General features: G+C 30.3%; 1 long non-coding RNA gene across 6 annotated transcripts; it reads left to right on the top strand.

The window, feature by feature from the left end:
• Window positions 1–9,422: 9,422 nt before the first annotated feature.
• On the top strand, window positions 9,423–17,530 carry LOC114302711 (uncharacterized). 6 transcript variants are annotated; one of them, XR_014330753.1, is made up of 6 exons: window positions 9,449–9,806; window positions 10,129–10,256; window positions 15,336–15,365; window positions 16,421–16,472; window positions 17,005–17,209; window positions 17,309–17,530. It is a non-coding gene; the product is annotated as an uncharacterized LOC114302711 (long non-coding RNA). The 6 variants fall into 6 exon arrangements; XR_014330750.1 differs by having other exon boundaries at window positions 15,336–15,908; XR_014330754.1 differs by having other exon boundaries at window positions 9,526–9,810.
• Window positions 17,531–20,472: the final 2,942 nt, after the last annotated feature.

Here is a 20,472-nt window from a genome sequence, read left to right as displayed (position 1 = left end):
CTCCCCCCTCTCTCTCTCTCTTCTCCATCTCTCTCTCTCTTACCAGCCTCCTCTCCACCAGATTTGTAAACTACAAAAAAAAAAAAAAAAAAAAAAAGAGGAAGAGAAAGGAGGAGTTGCATAACCACCACAAACCAAATCCAAAATCAAACCCAAACCCAAAATCAAACCCACACAGCCACCATAAATTAAATCTCACAGCCACAAATCAAAATTATGTTCAAATCACATACAGCTCTTTATCTCAATTTCCTTCAATATATATATATATATATATATATATATGTTTTGCTTTCTTTCCATTCTATTCCAATCCAAGACTAACTTTATGAAAACCCAAAATGAGAAGGGAAAGAAGAGCTATTCAGAAATGGCAAGAATTCTAATCAACATTTGGTTGAATTTGGTGATATGCATATCATTTATATCATATAAATGTGATAAAATTGAGTTGTTAGTTATGAAGAATGAATGAATGCAGGTTGGTAATCAAAGGCTTTCAACCATGGACCGAAAACTCCAGCATTCCCCACCACGAAACTTTTCTGATCTCTGTTTCTATCTCACTACTTTCTCTCTACTCTCTCTCTATATCATATGACATATACCCTCCCTACCTTCTCTCTCTAAAAACTCTTTTCCCCTCTTTCTCTCTCTCTCTCCTCTTCTTCTCTCTCTCTCTCTTTCTCTCTTATCCACCGCCGATGCCGACCGTTGATTTCCCTCCCCAACCCCCTTCTTCCAATGCCGACACCAAACCCAGCAAACACGAAGCTCTTCTCTCTCTCTATACTGATGAACGGTGACGCGACGACCGGTGACGAATGGTGGTGGTCGGATCTCCTTGTCATCGTCACGATACTTCGGCGGCGGCGGAGGTGGCCGGAGCAATGGTGAAGAGAGAAGAGAGAGAGGAGGGCTGAATGGTTTCACAGATGAGAGAGAACAGAAAGAGATGAAGGATGAGATGGGTGCGTGGATACGTGGGCTTTCATTCACGTGACTCTATCCACGTCAGCTGGGGGTTTGTGGGGGTCACTGAAATAGGGGTCCGAAGCATTTTTGAATATAAATATAGGTTATTTGTATATGGTCCGGATCGATTCCAATCCGGGATCGTGGGTTTTAATCTGGAATCTATCTGTGGACTACAAATTTTTAATTTTTCAATTCGGAATCGAATCATGGATTCAAAATCCAATCCAAACCTATCATATTAGACTGGACCGAATCGAATTACGAATTTTACGAATTCCTTACTCAGCCCTACTACACTCTCATTGAATCCTATCAAGTATTTGTTTTGTTTTGTTTTTTTTTTTTTTTGGCACACTTTTATACTAAACGTTGAAACCATATATATATATATATATATATATTTTTTATGGTGCACTTTTATAATAAACGTTGAAACCAAAATATTATTTTATAGCTAGTTTTAGCTCATGGTTAGTTGATCTGTGAACTTGATTAGGTCACATGATAAAGCATTATCTTATTATTTGGGTTCTATATATTATTTTTTATTAAATAAATATATAGATATTTTTAGGGATATTTACGTATAGGTCCTAATAAGTAGACTTATTATCTAATAGGTCTTATGGAAAAAATTTATCATAAAAAGTCACTAATTGTAAGTTTTAACAACAATTTATAAAAATCATGACAAAAAAGTCACTAATTATCAATTTTTAGCTACATATTTAAAAAATTATCACAAAAAAATTATTTTTAGCTATAATTTTACCAAGACTTATTTTTAACAGGACTTGATGAGAATTAAGGGATTGTTTGGGATGTCCTAAATAAGTGCACTTTTTGTCTTTTTTGACTAAAAAATTGAGGAAAAAAATATGGATGTTTGGGTTAACTTTTTGACTTTTTATAAAAAAACGTGTATTAAAAAATTGTAAAAATTAGTTTGTAGGGGAAAATTAGGATTGAGAGTTGTACAGCCGTAATTGTTAACTTTTAGTGAATAGTGTTAACTTTTTAACTTTTTGAGTAACTTTTTGAACTTTTAACTTTTTCTTATCTTTCCAAACTTTGCTCAAGTCCAACTATTAAGATCTATTGATAATTTACTCTTAAAAATAAATTCCCCGTGCATAGCACGGCCACCTACTTAGTTATTTATTAATTCTATCATATCCTTCATCATATGGAATTTCATAATATAATTTTATCCCCTCAAAATCTTATCTAATTTCATAAAAAATAATTAAAAAATACTCTTAAATGGCTGGTTCCGTATAATCCATCCACGGAAGTGTGAAAAAACACTAAAACAACCCTTTGCAAGAAAAAAAATTATTTTGTTCAAGGTGTGAATAAAAATAAAAATTTAACTTTTTTAGAGAGGGGTGCATTTAACTCTCAATTTTTATGGAAGTTCTGCAAATAGTAAAAACTTTGATGGAAGATCTGTAAATAGTTAATAAATAAATAAATTTCTACATATGCACCCACCAAATTTGATGTGACACAAGGCCTCATAATCAAGACTGGCTGAGGGGTTGTTTGGGGTGTCCTAAATAAGTGTACTTTTTATCTTTTTAGACTAAAAAATTGAGAAAAAAATATGGATATTTGGGTTAACTTTTTGATTTTTTATGAAAAAATATGTATTAAAAAATTGTATAAATTAGTGTGTAGGGAAAAATTAGGATTGAGAGTTATACAGCCGTAATTTTTGACTTTTGGTGAATAGTGATAACTTTTTAACTTTTTTGAGTAACTTTTTAACTTTTTGACTTTTTGACAACTTGCCAAAGTTGGCCTGAATTTTAAGACTGCAGGACCATGGATCCCTAATATAAATAAATAAAATAAAAAAATAAATAAAATATGGATAAACTATCAATAGGTCTTAATAATTGGACTTAATTCCCATCAAGTTCTGTTAAAAATAAGTCGTGATAAAATTATCGCTAAAAATAATTTTTTGTGACAATTTTTTATATATGTTGCTAAAAATTGACAATTAGTGACTTTTTTTTGTCATGATTTTTACAAATTGTCGCTAAAACTTACAATTGCTGACTTTTTTTATGACAAATTTTTTCCATAGGACCTATTAGACAATAAGTTTACTTATTAAGAACTACACGTAAAAACCCCTATTTTTAAAATGAAAAATTAATTTTGAATCTTAATATTTTACGTGTAAAAAATTTAAAAAATTGAAAGTCAAATAAAATAGATTTACTAATGGTTGATAAAAATTTTCCTCATTATGTGTGATGTTATGTAAAAGGCTCATAAAAATAATTTCTTTCAAAATTATAATAAAAAAAGTGTATTCTCAACCTGAAATCAAATCCTCAATTGTGTTAATCAAATTTATCAAAAATCATGAATTTCAGTTATATCAAAAAAAAAAAAATTTTGAAAAAAATAAAAACAAAGTAAAATTCTATAACATACAAATTATGACTTGGTTACAATTCATGGTGTATTATATTATGATATGTGTTATAAAAGAATAATATTAATTTTAATTTAAAGTAAAACACAATTGAAAAGTAACTCAAGCAATAAATCCAAACTTTAGAGATTTTTCAAGAATATCATTATTATACAGGTTTTTCCTCCTGTGAGTTGTGATTATAAAAAATAAAGTATAATTTCATATATGAAATCACTATAAAATTTAAACGACAAATCCATCATATAGAATAATATATAATTGACATTGGATATAGAATAATGCACGAAAAAATAAGGAAAAAAAAAAAGAAAATTTAGCATTAAATTTTTTTTAATGCTCTGGAAAGAATTAAGAAAAAAAAAATGTAATGCAAAATTAGTATTGGATTTGTGGATGATCTCAATTTACAATGAAAAATATATGAAAAAAAAATATTTGTCAAATACGGTCCATATAAAATAGGTAAAACTAATAAAATTTAAATTAGGTTTAGGTTTGTGTAGAACTCTATATGTAATTAAAAAAAATATACTGGCGTGACTCTCTTAAAAAAAAAAAAAGCACTTATAATGTGCCACCTAAACATGAAAAAAACAATACTTTTAATAATACTAGCAATTGACCCATATAATGCACGTGCTATTTTTTTTCAAAAAATATTTGATGATATAATGTGTATTATAAATGAATAATTTTAATTTAAAATTAAAATTAAAGTATGATTTTAATTATTTATTTTGATAATATTAGCACTATTTTTCTATAAAATTGTTGCTTGAATAATTATATAAATTAATTTTAGTTAAATTATTCCTATATTTTGATAATTTTAGTTATATCGCATTATAAAAGTGTAATTATCATATAATAATTTTGTATGATACATATTAAATTATAAAATAGTAAAATAAATACTCATTTTGATATTAAAAATAATAGTTAAATTAGAAAGAAAAATTAGTAATATAAAATTAAAAGTAATTCTAACTATTTAATTTTCCCTTATATTCATTTGAAAAATAAAAATATGTAGAAATAGAAATTATATAAAATTTATTAAAAAAATTAAATATAAATATGTTGTAATTGGATTATCATATAATGATTTTATATGATATATATATATATATATTAAATTATAAAATTGTAAAATAAATTCTCTTAATTAAATTAAAATATCAACTATATAAAAGAAATTCAATAACAACTAACTAAGAAAGAATCATATAACAATATCTAAACCCGAAAAAGAAAATAATGAAAATATCCAAACCACAGATAAATCTCAGAGTGTGAAGTAATTAACCGTTGTAATATCAAGTCAAAATATAAAAGCACTTATAACAATTGAAAAGGTAACTCAAGCAGTAAATCTAAACTTTAAAAGTTTCTCGAGAGTATCATCATTGTGTATGTTTTTCCTCCTGTGAGTTGTGAATATATAAAATAATGTAAGAAATGAAAATAATTTCATATATGGAATTACTATAAAACTTAAACGACAAATTCATAATATATTTTAATATAGAATTGGTATTGGGTATAGAATAATACATAGAAAAATAAGAAGAAAAATAAAAAAAAAGGCAATTTAACATTAAAAAAAAAATCTTAATACCCTTGAAAGAATTAAGAAGAAAAACGTGAAACGCAAAATTGGTATTAGGTTTGTGGATTATCTCAATTTACGGTGAAAAATATATGAAAAAAAAAATTGTCAAATAGAGTCCATATAAAATAGGTAAAGTTAGTATAATTTAAATCACGTTTGGATTTGTGTAGAACCGAAAATATATACTGATGTGGCTTTTTTAGAAAAAAGTAAGCCATTATATTGTGCCGCCCAAGTTTGAGAAAACCACTATTTTTAATAATATACTAGTAGTTGGCCCGTGCAATACACGGGTTAATTTTTTTCTTGTTAAATAATATTTTATAAAATTAAATTAAATTATTTTTATATGTCTATATATAAATTAGTTTTAAAAATATGTTGCAATGTATGTATTACGAAAGAATAATATATATTTATGTATATATATAATTATTTAAAAAAATCTATTATGAAATAAACAGTGTAATTTTCGTTCTGTTAAACTATGAAAGTGTAGTTTAAATGTGTATATATATATATATATATATGTGATACTTTTGTACTTAATTTCAATATAATAAAATAAATATTCATTTTAATATTAAAAATAATGATTAAATTGGAAAAAAAAAGTCATTTAAAATTAAAGAATAATTATAATTATTTATTTTGATAATCTTATCTTTATCGTTCTATAAAATTTTTATCTAAACAAATATATAAAATAATTTTATTTCAATTATTTATGTGTATTTTAATAATTTTAACCCTATTGTGCTATAAAAGTATAACTGAAATAAATATATAATGATTATATATGATATTAATTTATGACATGGTAAAATAAATACTCAATTTGACATTAATAATAATAGTTAAATTGAAAAGAAAAAAATAGTAACATACAATTAAAAACGATTCTATTTATTTATTTATTTTATTCAGTTGGAAATAATAATAAAAAAAATAGGAATGGAAGTTATAAGAAAAATTATTTTAAAAAATTAAATATAAGTGTGTTGTGGTTAGATTAAGGGAAAAATAGATAAATTAATTACGTTGAGTATTAATTTTTCTTTAATATCTATTTTAAAATTGTTTATGCATATTATATATATGTATATAAAGTTTAAATTAATTATAAATTTTTCCTAACAAAAAACTTCATGTTAAATAGGAAACTCAATATAAATTAATAATAACATATAAATAAGATAGACAAAAAAAATTAAAAATATTTTTAATTTTAATATAAAAATTGAATACTTGAACAAAAGTGAAGAAGTAGAAGAAAATTAATTCGTAAAATATTTTTTAGTACATATAATTATTTTAAATTTTATTTATGGATAGTTTGGATTAAGTAGAAATCTGTTAATTATTTGATTTTAGAAATAATTAAGTATGAGGTTATGTTACGTGGCACTTAGAAACAAAAAAAAATAAACAAACAAACAAAAGAGAGATATGCCACATAGGAGAGAGAAAAATTTTGAGGTTAAACACTACTTATATATATATATATAAATTAAATATAAATTAATATTAAGGCATCAATGAGATAGGCAAAAAATAAAAAAACATAAAAGAAAAATAGTCCATACAAATTTGGTTATTATAATTGAAATTGAGTTTGTGTAAAATTTTATATATAAATCGAAAAGGCATGCCGATATGGATTTTTTAGAAAAAAATTGAAATCTTTAGAATGTGTCACATAAGCAACTCACTTTTTTATTCTTTTCCGATGGGAGATATTGAGATAATTTTTTTCAAATATCATAATAATGAAATTATGATTATATATATGGAAAATAAGTATTTTTCAAATAGAATCCATATAAAATTGGTTATTACAATTGAAATTGAATTTATGTAGAACTTTATATGTAAATGAAAAATGCATATTGATGTGGATTTTTTGGGAAAAGAAGAAGAAGTAAGCTTTTAGATTTTGCCACCTAAACAAAAGAAAAATGCTACTTTTAATAATATATATTTAATATGATATGAACCCGTGAAATGCATGAGCTAAATAAATAATTAAAAATAATTTTAAAATTAAATAATAACATAAAATTTATTTAAAAAATATATAAAAATAATTTAGAATCAATTAAATTTTAACCATTTTATTAGAATAGATATCGCAGTTGTTATGTCTTTAATTGTATATTTTAAGTCCACAATAAGAAATAGTTGTCATAATTTAATTGGTAAAGATGAAAAAAATAGAATAAATTTTTAAAAAAAGTATATTTATAATTTTTTTAGTTTTATTTTTTTTTCTATGTTGAAGTTTGTCATAGAATTTAAACATACCTTTCAGAAATAAAACATTATATTTATTTTGATAAAATCATTAAAATCGGTCAAAAGATCAACCAACTTACACAAAAATTAATTAATTAAAACTTTTAAATTTTATTTTATTTTAAAATTTAAACTGTGTTCAACTGAAATATGCACAACACTACAATATTAAATAGAACTATATGTTTCTTTATATAAGTGAAACAACTCACTTTTTCATTCTTATCCTTATGTAGAATTATATAAAATAAAAATTAACAATTGTTCGGACTAAAAGTTTATTTTGAATCAAATTATATCAGCCATTTAATCTTTAATTAGGTCAATCTTTAATTTATTTCGAAACAAATAAATCTAACCAATGTATTTTGATAAAATTGCTAAGATTACGGTTAAACCAGCGAATCAGTTAAACCTAAAACGGTTTAGCCTAATCGGTTAGGTCAAAAGACCAATTAACTTATACAAAAATTAATTAATTAAAACTTTTAAATGTTATTTTTATTTAAAATTTAAACTATATTGAACTGAAACATGCATAACACTACAATATTAAATAGGAGTATAACGTTCATTTTATATAAGTGAAACAATTCACTTTTTTCTTATTTTTTCGATGTGGGATATCGAGATAATTTTTTTCAAAATTTCACAATAATTAAATTATAATTATATATATGGAAAATATATATTTCTCAAATAGAGTCCATATAAAATTAGTTATTATAATTGAAATTGAATTTGTGTAGAATTTTTCAAAATTTCACTTTTTTCTTATTTTTTCGATGTGGGATATCGAGATAATTTTTTTCAAAATTTTACAATAATTAAATTATAATTATATATATGGAAAATATATATTTCTCAAATAGAGTCCATATAAAATTAGTTATTATAATTGAAATTGAATTTGTGTAGAATTTTATATGTAAATGAAAAAAACATACTGATATAGATTTTTTTAGAAAAAAATAAACTTTTAGATTTTGCCACCTAAGCAAGAGAGAAACAATAATACTTTTGATAATATATAAATAATATATGATTAGATAAAATAAGTGAAATATTATATTTGATTATAATAAAATAAAAATATATAATTATTTTTAATCGTGGGATGGAGGGAAAAAAATTCGGACAGGCCTAATTTTTCTAATACTACGCTATCTATGATTACACTGAATTGAATTATTGGGTATAGCTCACATGTTCCCCATCTTTAATCTATTTATTTATATTCCCTAATTAAACACTAGACTAACAATCAGGTGAGTCTCATATATTCCCTCCACTTTTAAACTCACTAATAGGGAGACAAACAAATTTATCTTATTTTGATATACTACTATAATAATGTAAGAAAAACATTAGAGATCTCTAAAAATTAATTCGTAAATGCTTTTTTTATTAATGTGACATGGAGTTGAGTCTTAAGTGCACTATAACAAAATGTACTTTTGGCAATTAAAATTGGCGACTAAAAATTATTTAGTCGTCAAAAGTTGTGGAATTGGCGACTAAAAATTTTTGTAATCAGCAAAAGTACAATATTTAGCTACTAATTTTTTTAAGTCGGAGTATATCAATTATTGGCGACTACAAAAAAATTTGGTCGCTAAAAATATTAGAATTGGCAACAAAAAATTTATTTTAGTCGCCGAATGTAAAATAATTTTTTTTTTATCAAAAACATATTTTCAGCGACAAAAAAATATTTTTGTCATCATATATTGAGTTTTGGCTACTAAAACCATCTAATCGCCAAATGAAAAATAAAAAAATTATTTGTTATCGTTGGCGACCAAAACATATTTTCAACAACAAAAAAATATATTAATCGTCGTATAGTGAGTTTTGACTACTAAAATCATTTAGTCGTCGAATGGAAAATAAAAAAATAGTTTTTATTTTTGGCGACCAAAAGTTTGGTTGCCAAAAACATAATTTCAGGGACCAAAAAAAAAATTTAATTGCTAAAAAACTAAAATATTTGGAGGGAGACCTTTTAAATTCTGGAGGGTTAAAAAAATAAACTAATTGGCGACTAAAAATATTTAGTCGCTAATGGTGTAATAAATATATATATATATATATTTGGTTTCCAAACCAAACAAACCAGCGCCTCTCTCTCTCTCTCTCTCTTCCGCGTCTGTCTCCCTCTTCGGTGCCTGTTCTGGAGCTCTCAGCTGCTGCTACTGCTGCGGCCGCGACCTTCTTCTTTGTCCTCTTGTCTCCTCTTTCTTTTTCTCCTTCTCCTCCTCCTCGTTCTTGTTCTTGCCCCTCTCCCGCGGCCTTAACCACCGCCGGAGCTGCCGTGTCTGGATGAGAGATGATCTCACCAACGACAGAGGATGTAAGATGGGTGAAGGATTAGATCGAGGCCAACGGACTTCATTTGCACCACAATGTCCTCCATAAGGGCATTAACCGTCGCTCTCGCGCTCAACAGCTCCGAGATCTTATTCAGTCAGTAACCTCTCTCTCTCTCTTTCAATTTGTCTATGTATGTATTGGATTTTTGGAAATCTACACTTGTCAAGCTCTTCATTGAAAAGAAATGGTGAATTTAGGTTTTGGATTTTTAGAGATATGTTATATTATGGTCTACAGATTTTAGGTTTTGGATTCTGATTTAGTCTACATTCTAATTTCAATGTTTTGGACTTCTATTTGTGTTTCTTAATCAAACATTGAATCTAATAGCATTAACTTCTTCAGTTTTTTTTTTTAAAAATTCTACATACATACTAGTGAATATTTGTGAATGTGTGCCCTGTTCTGGTTCAAGATTGAAAAGTTATGGACTTTTGAAGCATCTCCATCACCCACGGAGTGCACGGGCGTGTGTTTGTGCTGGGAGCTCAAGAGGTGATGTAGATCCCTTTTACTCAAGAGATTATCAATAAAGACCTCTAGGTAAGGATTGCATGCTTGATTCTTGTAGATTAATCATCTAATAATTAAAATCAAGAAATGATTAGGCTAAATTTCATGTAATTGGAAACAAATTAGATTTTATTTGCATGTCATATAGGTAAATTAGAAAGAGGATGAAGAAATTGAGTTAGGTTTAAAAATTAATGAAAAGCTGTTTGGGAGAAAGATTTGGGAAAAGTTGTTTTGCAACCTACAGAACGATACAATTGAGATGAGAACATAAAATATCTACTCACCCACTCTATAAAAGGAAGTGCATAAATTTTTTAACATTTTTTGGGTGCTTAATCGAAATATCAATAAAGATTACTTGAGCATACAATTCAATATATTCTAAACATTTAGCGAAAGGAAAAAACCTAACTATGGAGCTCTCTTTTGGTTTGAGTTTTGTGAAAGTGAGAATTAAATAACTAGAGAACTATGTCCCGCTTAAGTCCTAGCAAAACAGCACTTATTAGAATGTAAACGCATGATATGACCGGTGGCATGCTTAAGTTAACTCCTCTAAGCCTTGTCCCTGGTACTTTACTAATAATTATAATGCAAGCACAGGTTTTGCCCACCAGCTATATTACATGTACCTAGGTACGAGTATCGGGTATAGGTTAGTGCCCATCGTCTGACCTTCATAAACTTAAGATATTGGGAGATGTATTTAAAAGTTGGATATGGGTATGGAGACATGTCATGAACAACACACTTATATATTGCATTTTTTGTAATATTCTTAGATAAGATATTATAAATTGTGTAGAAATGTACTTAAATAGAATTTAGGAAAATATAAATTTTTTTATCTCCCATCCATGTCAGAGATTAGAAATGTTTATTTACTAGTAAATGAGAGTTTCCTCTTTTTCAAACATCATAAAAATTTAGAGGATCTAAGTGTCTAAATTGGATATGGGTGTCAAACACATCCCACACTTCTACCCTTGTGATATTCGGTGGACACGGGGGTGAAATAGATGAGTCCATGAAACACAGTCCACAGGAAAGGAAGTCTGACCACACATGAGATGGCATGTGGATGAAAACAATACTTGAATTTATACCAGCCCTAATCCCTAATAGCTTAAGCTTTTTGAGTAATAATTAGTAGCAATAACAAGAACCTTAAGTTGCCGCGCAAGCCTATGTTCATGCTACTATGACGTTTTTTATGGCAATATTGGCTTTCACAAACCATGCCGCATATGAGAAGGAGTCATCAAAATGTTTAAAATCCACCTACTCTCCACCTACTTCACCCACTTAAACCTACTCCACTAAACCTAACCCACTACACCACTACCACCTCACCTACTCCACTAAACCTAACCCACTACACCACTACCACCTCCACTTCACCTACTCCTTACCTACTACACACTCACCCTCTTCTATATATAGGAATCATGAATCATTGTAATTGATATCAATATAAATCAATCAATAATACATAAATTTTTACATGGTATCAGAGCAAGGTTAAGACCTTAGTATTTCTCGCTTCACCGGCGGGCGGCAACCTCGCCTTGGCCGCCCGCCGGACCTCAACCTATTCCGCTTATTTTCTACACATACCTTGACTTCTTCAACATTTTCTTACACCCCTCCTCCGCTATGTCGGCGGCGGCACCCGCATCATCGTCTAGCCTCTATCGCCGTTCACCTCGCCTCTCACATATCCGTGGTTGTACTCTTACTCGTCGTCGTCGTTGGCGTTTCTGGCGCTGCTTTTCTGCTCGTCACTGCTGTTTTTTTTCCCGATTTGCTCTCTCTCTCTTAGCCATGGATTTGGGTGTGGGGTGTAGAGCTGTGGCTCTGTTGTTGGTAGCCATGTTTGCTGGCTTGAAGGTTCCAATGGCAGCAGTGTACAAGGTTGGGGACTCCGCTGGTTGAACCATCATTGGGAATATTGATTACAAGGCCTGGGCTGCTTCCAAGACGTTTCATGTTGGAGATGTCATCATTTTCGAATACAATTTTCAATGTCACGTGTTGCAAGTGCCCCACAAAGAATACCAAGCCTGCAGAAGTGTAAGACAGTAACATGCATCTTCACATACAGCTTGGGTAATGTGTAACTATCAAAAGCACAAGCTTCTTGGACATCCCTCTCTCTCTCTCTCCATGGACCCAAAATCATCATCATGCACCCACTCTATCTCCCTCTCTCTCATCTTTTCCCACTTTCAAACCCACTTTAATCATATCTCTCCTTTCTCTTAATTTATTTCATCCACGTTCTTTCACCCTTTTCTTTTATTTTAATATATATATATATATATATATATTTTATTATAATATATTTTCCCTATCCCTTGTTAGTAAGCATCACCCGTTTTCCATTATCTTATTATTATTTATTTTATATTCCACCAAAAAAAAAAAAAAAAAATCACACTGCTGTTTTTCTTATCACCCATCCACAAATATTTTTCTCTATTTTCTTTATCCATTATTTTCTTTTATTTTATTTTTCTTATTAAACAAAACAACACCACAAAATAACACCAACAACATTCCACAACCTTGTCATTTTATTCATATCAGGGGATCAACCCCGATCACACTTTTACATCAAAAAAAAAAAAAAAAAAAAACCCACACAAACAAAAACAAAACTACCACACCCACAGTGGGATTTTTCTTCTCTACTCAGCCGCCGGTCTTTTCTTCTTGCCTCCGTCCTGGGTGGTCCTTGCCGGTGTTGCCTCCGTGCTTCCTAGACCACCAAGCAAGTTGCCTCCTCCCTGCTCCTCCACTACAGCATACGGTGGACCTCCAAATCGGAACATCACGGTGGCCTTCCGCTTCAGCTCCTTGTTTTCTGTCTTTAGCACACTTATCTCTGCTCGCGCATCCTTATACATGCGTTGGAGCAGAGCCAGCTGGGAGTTTAACTGTTGCACCTCATTTGTCCTGCTCTGCAGCCGGTGCGACAGGTTTGTGACCGCAGTCATGGTTTCCACACATGACTTCAGAGTATACTGATTGGCCTCAATATCAGTTTGCACCGCCATTTTTTGCTCCACCGACCGCATCGGAAAGTTCAACGGAGCAAAATTAGAGGTGTTTGGTTGCGGTTCACTGGCCACCGCACCAGTTATTTCTCTTGTGGACTCGTTCAATTCTGGAAAGAGCGTGAGCAGACCACGGGAAGAGGAGGCCATATTCTGGGTAGCTGAACGGGAAGAAGAGGCCATGTTTTTTGGGTTGCTGAGTGTTTCAGCGAAATAGCAATTTCAGACTGATAATGTTCGGAAGGGGAGTGTTTCAAGATTTGCAGCTCTTAGAGGCAATCTCTCAGAAAAACTAATATCTCTCTCAGAAATGAAGAGTTTTTCAGAAGTTTTTTCCCAGGTTTTTTTTCTTCGCTTCTGCCTCAAGCACAGCCTCCGCATTGGTTTATATCGACACTGACGACGCGGCCGACACGCCACTCTGTCGCTCACGTGCCTCGCCGCGTCTCCGGCTCACCTTTTGATGGCTCGACGCTTTCTGTCGGGCACGACTTTTGATGAAGTGGGCGCGCCTTTTGAGGGCGCAACTTTTGATGGCACGCCTTTTTATGGATTGGGCACGCCTTTTGATGGCACGCCTTTTGAAAGATTGGGCACACCTTTTGAGGGTGCGACTTTATAAGGGTCCGACAAGACTCTGTAAACTGTCCCGACATTGATTCCGGTTAGCTCCTTTATGGGTCCGACAAGACTCTGTAAACTGTCCCGACATTGATTCCGGTTAGTTTCTACAAGGGTCCAGCAAGACTCCGTAAACTGTCACCACAACTGTCACAACATTGTCTGCTACAACGGTCCGACATGACCCCATAAACTGTCTTCTACATCGGTCTGACACCGCCATCCAGTGTCCTCTACACCGTTATGACACCACCATACAGTGTCCTCTACATGGTTATGACACCCCCATACAGTGTCCTCTACAACGTTATGACACCACCATCCAGTGTCTTCACCAATGGTCTGACACGACCATACAGTGTCTCTTATCCTCTTTTATTTTTATGTATTTTCTTGTTTTGTTACTCTCTCCAAACTCAAGTTGGTTAGTTCCTATCCCCCTTGAGTTTGCGGGGGGCTGTTAAAATCCACCTACTCTCCACCTACTTCACCCACTTAAACCTACTCCACTAAACCTAACCCACTACACCACTACCACCTCACCTACTCCACTAAACCTAACCCACTACACCACTACCACCTCCACTTCACCTACTCCTTACCTACTACACACTCACCCTCTTCTATATATAGGAATCATGAATCATTGTAATTGATATCAATATAAATCAATCAATAATACATAAATTTTTACAGTTTACAAAAGCATAGCACTAAAGCATTAAATCACCCCATGGACATTTCTAAAGCAATGCGGTTGTTGGGTGACCAGAAGGAAACATCAATAAGTTTAAACATAACAGGTTATCTTCTCATGACAAACTCTCTTGATTGCTGATAATAAATATTATTTACAATGAGGGAAAAGATACCAATACAGTAGGAGGATCATAACTGTTAATGCAAGAATTTTCGCTTCATTCTAAATTCTTTATGAAATAGATTCATCCCTTTGCAAATGCCTTCATCATAAGATTTGAGAAAGATTTGTTGTATCTACCTGTTTTCCTGATTGAAACTTTAGTGTGGATTAGAGATAATTGAGAATAAGCTGCAACTAAACCCTTTGTATTTGCAAATTCTGCTACTGAATGAAGTATTACAAATATACAATGTGAAAGACACATATTTATGCTTCAAAGATTTGGCTTTTGGAGGACTGAAGCAGTGTTGATTAACCTTTTTGTAGATATGAGCTTAATGCCTGTGAGTATAGGATTCTTGTTGGGTTCAAGTTGGGGTTTTGTAATTTCATAGCTATTGATTTACATTGGAATTTCCATTCACCTTGAGTTATAATTCTTTTAGTTACTTGCTGTGTTTGTTTCTTGATTGACCAATGTGACACTTTTCTAACTGGCTATTGAGTAATGCTTGTTCATTACTTGTTTGTTGATGTGCTTAGTCATTTTTCTTTTCCTTTCAGAATAAAGATGGGACAAAAGTTGAATATAGGGTATGGAATCCTTTCTGTTGAATACTCTTTTTTTTTTTTCTTTTTTTTTTTTCTTGCCTCCAAACTGTTTGATAAAATGTCTCTTAGACTTTCCAACAAAATTCTCGCCAACTTGTGCAAGTTACAGGTACGTTTTTGGTTACATATAGATGTATTCATCATGATTTGTTTCAAGAATTGTGTGTGTTTAAAAATTTGTTTTCCGGAGAAATACTCTTTGAGCACAAAGTTTATACGTGTGATCCATTAGTGGTTAATGAAGCCAGATTTGGATATGGAATTGATTTACATGATTTTTGTAAAATGTGTGGTCCTTGGTGGCATAGTTATGTTAATAGATGAAATTTTATTCAGTATTGGGATTTATATTTTTTATATTAGTTTAATACAATGATAGCAAAAGTTGATGTAAAGAAAATAATAAATGGAACACATCATGAATGATTATTAACATACAATGAGATTTTTAGTGATTTTGCAGAAGAATATTTGTGGTCTATTTGTCGGATCGGATTCATTAGCAACTAGTGATGCAAGCTTAAGGTAGGACTATTATTAGTTTTATAATTTTTTGATAGAAATTGCAATATTAATTGACAATATGGATCAAAACAACAAGTTTCATCATGTCTAGTGGTTATAGAGATATGACCTTATGTTAGTATTTGAGATATCACTATTCAGATTACCACTGCTTTTGTTTCTTGAAGTTAACTAATTTAGCTATTACCTTTATTGCTTAATAATAGTGGTTCCTAGTCTTCTGAATTGGAACCTAATTATTTCTTATTTTGTCATATTATTATTACCAGCATAATTAGATTGTTGCCAGCCTTGGTGATTGTTAAGAAAAACACAAAGTAAACAAATCAGTTTTTGTAAACTTTTGGCCAATGGGGAAAAGGTCTAGGATACTTATTGAACAGAAATAGATTGTGTTGGGATGTGAAAATTGCTCATGTTACAAATTACTTTAAGGGGAAATTAATTACATTCACATTAAGAAAATTGGTTGATGCCCTTATATGTTAAATCTGGCAATAATGAATTAACAGGATTCAAAAGGCACAAAAACAGAGCTGGAGGAAGTCTTGATTACATGTTGAGGTACTTTGTTCACTACTTGAGCTTTATATTACTCAAATATATTATTCTTTTATATTTTATTTTATCTTTCATGATGTTTCACCTGGACTAAAAAAAGGTATTGTGAAAATGGAGGTTTTCTTCAGCCTTGTGCATAAGTTATGAAGGCTTTTTTTAGTTAGACAACTTGTGAAGCTTTGCTTTGTCTTATCCTTTTAAAGTCTCAAGCGACTTGGGTGTAAATCATTTTTGGTGAGAAATTCTCTATTGCTAATGTTATATATACTACAACTGTGAGTGGTGTGATGATGATTGATGTCTAAGGTTTTGTTAATAATCATATGGCCTTGGCAATATTTTTTGTTTTCAATTTTATGGAATTTTTTAATAGATAGGCCTTGCTGTTTGATGTATAGTTGGTGTTGTCTTAGAAGCAAAGGTTTTCTACTATTGGCTTCTTCATGCATGGATCTCACACACTTCTTAATTATAATGTTCTTCTGTATGTAAGTTTTATTTGTTGAGTTGTTAAACTATTGATTTTCTTGTGCAGAGGCTTAATAAGAAGACTCACTTCTTCCAGTCTTAGAGAATTACAAATTAATTCATTTCCTGATTATTTTATTTCATTTTTTGGAGTCTGCTGAATACTTTCTTAAACTATTTCTCTGCTGTGCTTTACCAAACCTAATTTTGCTGCCTAGTGAAAACTTATCATGTTATCTCCTCTTTGGGTGCACCATGTTAACCCATTAAAGGTATTCTAATTCAGTTTTCTTTTTATAATTGTTATAATTTGAAATGTTAATTTTATTGAATAAGTGCTAATGGTTCTTTTTTTGTTTTATTTTTTACAGATTGTTTTTGCGTGGGCTATTGTGGATATTTATTTTTGTGTACGAAGAACATATGTTCTGTATATGGGAGACATTTATTTTTCTACAACCCTCTATTTTGAAAATTCAGTGTTTTTGTATGTAATATTTAATTTAGATGGATTATACTTGGTTGGTGTGGATTTATATGATATTTGGAATATGATGTTACAAGTTAAAGTTTTTGGATAGTTGATAATGAAATGGGCCTTATTGATAATGGATTTAGATAATAATTGATAGATATATTATTCTGTATATGTACAAGTTATAGGTTGCATTGATAATGGATAATGCATATAATTTAAAAATTAATGAAAAATATTCAATTTATGCATTTTAAAAAAAATTAATAAATAGAGCTTTTGGCGACAAAACATTTAGTAGCCAAAAAATAAAAAAGGAACTTGTTGGCGACTAGTTAGTAGCCAAAAAAAAAAAAGTTTTTGGCGACTAAAAATTTAGTAGTAATTAGTAGCTAAAAAGGAGCACCATGATTTTAGTGACAAAAAAATTGATAGCCAAAAAGGAGTGTCACGCTTTTAGCGACTAAATATTTTGGTCGCTAAAACAAAAAAAGCGTTTATTGAAAACTTTTGGGCAACTAAATTTTTAGTCACCAATTACTGACTTTCGATGACTAAAAAAACTAGTTGCCAATACCTTTCTTATTGGCGACTAATTGTTTAGTTGCCAATTTAGGACTTTTGGTGACTAAATATTTTTTAGTCGCCGATACTTTCCTTGACAATCTTCTCGTGATCAAGCCGGTGACCAAACTATTTTAGTTAGGAAAATTTTTCAATGACTAAAATTTGACTTTTGGCGATTAAAAATTTAATCGCCAAACGTGCAATTTCTTATAGTGGTGATTCATTTTTAAACAAATCAATAATAAATAAAAGTAGTCCACATCATTATGAATAAATTAAAAAATCATGTTTTAAGATCTCAAACTTTTTTCCAATAATGTAAATGTATATAGCATGTGTTTTGATTGGGTTTTAATTCTACAATTATATATAGATTGTGTTATAGTCCCTACTATCAGACAATACCCTTAAAAGGTGTTTGGTTATGTGTTGGATGAGATTTTTTTTTTTAAAGGAAATAACGACATTGGGAAATTATTATATTTTCAACATACAATTACATTTCAATTTCAAGTAATGAAATTGCATAGGTGAAATCATAAGCAACTTAAGGATAAATTGTATTTATCATATTGACATCAATAAATCAAAGTCATGCAAAATTGTTACAACAATTGTTAGAGCATGTCAAGAACATTCTATACGGACAAAGTATGCATGATCCTTCCATTTTCATACAAATGCAAAAATGTTTATCCATGTGACTTGCGTTTCTACTTTCCTCACTCATTTATTTTCTATTTTATAATTTTTAATACTACAATTATTGTTGAAAATAGTTACTTCTCCAAGCTTTTGTAACAAAAGAGCCGATTATTTTGGCACATTTTTTTCTATCCAAGGGCCCATGTGACATACGAAATGGACAAATTACTAATTTGATTTGTCAATTTATTACTTGATTTGATCAGTCATTTACTTTTTTTTTTTTATTTTACAAGTCATTATATGATTCAATAGGTCACTACCTGATTTGTCAAGTCACAACATGATGGAATAAGTCTCTCCCTAATAATTTGACAAGTCAATGCATGATTCGATAGTTCATTGCATGTAGGGGTGTAAATTTGGCCCGTCCTGGCCTATGTCGGGTCTCGCAAGCTCTTTTCAAAATTCAGGTTGGACCGAGCTGACTCACGGGTCAGAAAATTAGATCCAAGCTCAAGGAGTATTTGGGCCTATGGGCGGGCTTGAACAAATTTTATTATTTTTTTAATTTTTTCTATCAAAATTTTATTATTTTCTACTAAAAAGAACATTGGGCCTCAGGCGGGCCGGGCCTTGAGTGGGCCTTAAACAGGCCGATGGACCAGGCTTCAAAATGATGGCTTAGGCTCAGGGTATCGAACTAGGCTCAGGCCTGGGTCCAAACGAGTTGGGTCCATCTCAAACCACGAACTGCCCATAGACCGCGAGCCATTTTTACATTCTTAATTGCATGACTCTAGCCAAGTCTAATAAAATATAGTATGATAAAGGTTACTAAAGTGAGTATAATAAAGTCAAAGTGTGATTAAGTGATTTTGTATCATCATGAAATCACATTGAAAATGCAATTTTACTAAAATTGAAACTTGAAATTACGAATCGCATCTCAAGCACCTCTTGCCATGCTGGTGAGTGGCTAGGTTACCATGAAATTGGACTTTAAAAATATGGTTTACTTTTAAAATGCAATATTTCCCTAGTTAGTTTTTATTTTTTATTTATTTTTTGCGATTTTTTGAGAGATGAAAAAACAGACTCTGAACTAAAGTAGTATTAATTATAATATAAAATAATGTTAACTCAATAAAGTGATATTAACTATGAGATAGGAGTTTGTTTAGTGCAGTTTTAAGAGATGCTTATACTTTTTTATTTTGAGAATTCATGTTATTTGTTTAATTTTAATCTTTGCATATGATTTTAAAATAGCTAAATAAATTAAAATAACAAATTCCCTGAAATTAGAGAAAAGGGTAATTTTTAAGTTTCACTTATTATCAGCTCCCAATGTGTAGCATTTTCTTCCCATTAAACCAAATCTCTCGTGTTTGGTTGGAAGATTTGAAAAGACATTTTGAAAGAGAAAGAGAAAAGGGGTGTGAAATTAAGTAAAATATAGGTATATTTTATTCACATTTCATCTACATTTTCTTTTCCCTTTTCAAATTCCTTCTCAAATTTTCAAACCAAACATAGCGTTAAGACTTGCCACTCAAAAGGTTGTAAATTCAAATCTCACAAAGACCACACATTTCAAACCTTGGAACCACTGTTGTTTGTCCGGTCGTTAACTTTAGAGCTCTAGAATTAATCAAGGTGCGCGCAAGCTGGTCTGACTATATCAAAAAAAATAAAATAAAAAATAAAAAAATTAGTTATGAGATCATTGTGATTTGGATTATGACCCAAAACTATTTTGGAAAAATTACTCGTAGGTCCTGTTTGAAATATGTGTACACTATTTAATCTAATAACTTTTTGAGTAGACTCAAAAGTCCTACATGT

The sequence above is a fragment of the Camellia sinensis genome, chromosome 5 (assembly GCF_055761805.1).
Source record: "Camellia sinensis isolate YWXY chromosome 5, ASM5576180v1, whole genome shotgun sequence".
NCBI lineage: Eukaryota > Viridiplantae > Streptophyta > Magnoliopsida > Ericales > Theaceae > Camellia > Camellia sinensis.
This window is presented reverse-complemented; position numbering and strand designations above follow the sequence as displayed.